General features: G+C 35.0%; 1 long non-coding RNA gene across 1 annotated transcript; it reads right to left on the bottom strand.

Moving 5' to 3' along the window:
• Nucleotides 1-1,042: 1,042 nt before the first annotated feature.
• Nucleotides 1,043-2,303, bottom strand: LOC111084516. The gene is made up of 3 exons (XR_002609600.1): nt 2,169-2,303; nt 1,310-1,429; nt 1,043-1,125 (listed from the first exon to the last, which is right to left on the bottom strand). It is a non-coding gene; the product is annotated as an uncharacterized LOC111084516 (long non-coding RNA).
• Between the last annotated feature and the right edge of the window lie 1,223 nt (nt 2,304-3,526).

Raw genomic sequence — 3,526 nt, 5'->3', positions numbered from 1 at the left:
TCAACTGCTAATTAATGGTTGTCGAACAGGATGTCTGTGACCTTAACCGCTAATTTATGGTTGTCGAACAGGATGTCTGTGGCCTCAACCGCTAATTAATGGTTGTCGAACATGATATCTGTGGCCTTAACCGCTAATTAATGGTTGTCGAACAGGATGTCTGTGGCCTCAACCGCTAATTAATGGTTGTCGAACATGATATCTGTGGCCTTAACTGCTAATTAATGGTTGTCGAACAGGATGTCTGTGACCTCAACCGCTAATTAATGGTTGTCGAACAGGATGTCTGTGACCAATATGAATATGGCACGTGAGGAGGGGGAGACTACAAATTATACACGTATTTATCACATGAATATGGCACGTGAGGAGGGGAGACTACAAATTATTCATGTATTTATCATATGAATATGGCACGTGTGGAGAAGGAGATTACACAAAACAGGCCTATTCATGTGTTTTTATTTTTACATGCCAGTCTGTCTGTTAAATAAGGCAGACCAATTAATCTTACTATAATGGGCGTAGCGTGTATGTATGTATTTATGTATGTGACCGAAATTATATATATTATCTATTGAATGGCACCACAAACAAAAATACATAAAAAATCTCACACTTTAGGTATTTAAAATTCAGACAGAAAAATAACTAAGGCATGTGCAACGACCATTTCTTTATCACAGAGCACAATTTTTTACAAGTACTCTAATCACAAGTACGTGACTTTCACTAGGACTGTACGTGAGGGTTTGGCTATATCTTTATTGGTGTAATTTGTAAATATAGTACTAAAAAAATGGAGTTCTTAAAATATTTTTTTCAGTAAAGGGTACCACTTTTAATATATATAAGCATTACAGTTTATATCTGCACAATCAGAACACTTTTCCCGTGCAAAAAAAAAAATCCCTTTTTTAGAAAATGTTCAATTTTTCTAATGCTTTTCAATTAGGTATAAGTACTACGATTAGTAATTACTAGTACAAACAACTGCCCGTAGGGTGGCGTTTCTGCTAACGTATTACATGTCAGATAACTTACGTCAAACTTCCAAGTTCCGTGTACTTTAACCGAATAAAATTCTTCACTTGAGACTGCTGTGCATGTGTGGAAGTTTGAGGCCTAGATATGAACAAAGATAACGTTCGTTAAACTCCGTTATCTCATTAATATTTCACTACAAAATATAACACATGAAACAACATCGAACTACTTCAGTTGTTTTTTTTAAATGAAAGTAAGAAAACGTTATCTATACGTGATTAAAGCGAAAAATTTTTGCATCATACTTTCACATTATACTTACATTTTCCGAAGTACGAAGATAACAGTTAGAAACCAAATGATCCCCACACATAATAAAATTCCCGGGGTATTGAACAACATCCAAGTCGTGAAGCTTACCCCGCCATAATTTGGGTATAAACTGTGGGAGAAACCAGCTATGTGTCACTACAACGAGCCAAATATTAAAAATATATATAAAAATAGGTACTTTGTATTTTTACTATAAACATGCACAAATTGAACGTCTTAAACTTTACTGTACACGGTTGTAAACAGAACCTGGTAAGTCTGAAACTTTACTGTACACGGTTGTAAACAGGACCTGGTAAGTCTGAAACTTTACTGTTCACGGTTGTAAACAGGACCTGGTAAGTCTGAAACTTTACTGTACAGGGTTGTAAACAGAACCAAGTAAGTCTGGAACTTTACTGTTCAAGGTTGTAAACAGTACCTGGTAAGTCTGAAACTTTACTGTACACGTTTATAAACAGAACCTGGTAAGTTTGAAACTTTACTGCACAGGGTTGTAAACAGAACCTGGTAAATCTGAAACTTTACACGGTTATAAACAAAACCTGGTAAGTTTTAAACTTTACAGTACATGTTGTAAACAGAAACTAGTAAGTCTGAAACTTTACTCTACACGGTTATAAACAGAACCTGGTAAGTTTGAAACTTTACTGTACAAGGTTGTAAACAGAACCAGGTAAGTCTGAAGCTTTACTGTACAGGGTTGTAAACAAAACATGGTAAGTCTGAACACGGTTGTAAACAGAACCTGGTAAGTCTGAAACTTTACTGTACACGTTTATAAACAGAACCTGGTAAGCCTGAAACTTTTTTTACATATGAAAAAACGAAAGGTTTTCTTTACTTACTCCTCTACAACAAACTTGAAGACTAAATTTGGGGCGGTGGCTGGTAGCGTTCCTGCCCCTCCAACGTTAGCTGCATAACACATTGTTAACATCATTACATTTCTGAGCTTTCTCGTATTTTTTTCAAGCGGTGCCTCAAATCTAAAGAAAGATGACAACATTTTTTCACACATAAAAAAAGTTAGTTCGTATATAGTTCTGCTAGTTCTCGTGTGAGCCGCTAGGTGAATATGCCATTTAAAATGTAAAAATATTACTCTAAACAATAATAATTGACAAATAACGAATTATAAACATAATAATGTGGCATATTTGTCGGGGGAATATACTTTATGTTTCGACAGAATATTGGTTTGTCTTCGTTTTCCAGTTTATTAGTATATCAGAATAACGTGCTTCAGTAATCAAATATTACTCTACACACACAAAATATATATGAAGCCTAATCTATCATTATATTTACCATTGTCACTGATTTCAGGGAATTTTACCCAAAGGTACGTGAGTAGTGTGAGAGGTTCTTTCGCACAGGGCGCCAACTCGAAGGTGGGTGCCTTTAAACATTGGCACTGTCCTGATTTCAGCCCTCATCAGTAACAGTAGACAAGACCAAGTCCAAAGAATAAGACTAGGCTTCACAGAAAGGTGGAGTGTATAGTAAAATACTTTTTACTTACACAGTTATTCCGTATTTATATTGGAATTTTAAGAATATGCACCACTGATGCTATAATTTATCCTTGTGCATCTTTGAACTAGATAAGCGGTTTAAATTATTGAAGATTAAATATTGTTTTGGGTTCTTGAAGAGAGGCATAACTCGGTAAAAGTGGCAAATAGAATAATAAATTGAACTTCGTATTTATTTTTAGTATTTTTTAACAGTATGACTGCTGAATAATTCACAAGAATAGATTATTATCATTCTAGAACTTTCTATACGAATATAGGATTAATATGTAAGTAAAATACATCTGAAAACATAATATCATACTTGTCATAAGACGTTAGTATTAAGCCTATTACATTTTTAAACACTACATTCTATATTCGTATTCCAACTACACTATATTCGCCGTATCCATTTTCGACGGCGTGTTTCGCTCAATCCCCAGCTGGGATACAACAAGCAAAGTAGTGGTCGGAATATTATTTATATAGGCCATTTGATACAACAACAACAATTGTCCTGTTCGACAACCATTAATTAGCGGTTAAACATTACCTTCCCCGCTTTTATACCAGCGTAACCTATTTCTAGTAAGACCTTGAACATTCGACAAAGTACATGATAGTTCTAGAAACAAGATAGCGTGAGAATTGTCACGTGATCTCGATGACGCAACGTGTGCGTAGAT

Source organism: Limulus polyphemus, unplaced genomic scaffold (assembly GCF_000517525.1).
Source record: "Limulus polyphemus unplaced genomic scaffold, Limulus_polyphemus-2.1.2 Scaffold77748, whole genome shotgun sequence".
Classification (NCBI taxonomy): domain Eukaryota; kingdom Metazoa; phylum Arthropoda; class Merostomata; order Xiphosura; family Limulidae; genus Limulus; species Limulus polyphemus.
Note: the sequence above shows the minus strand (reverse complement) of the source record. Positions and strands in the feature narration are given on the sequence as shown.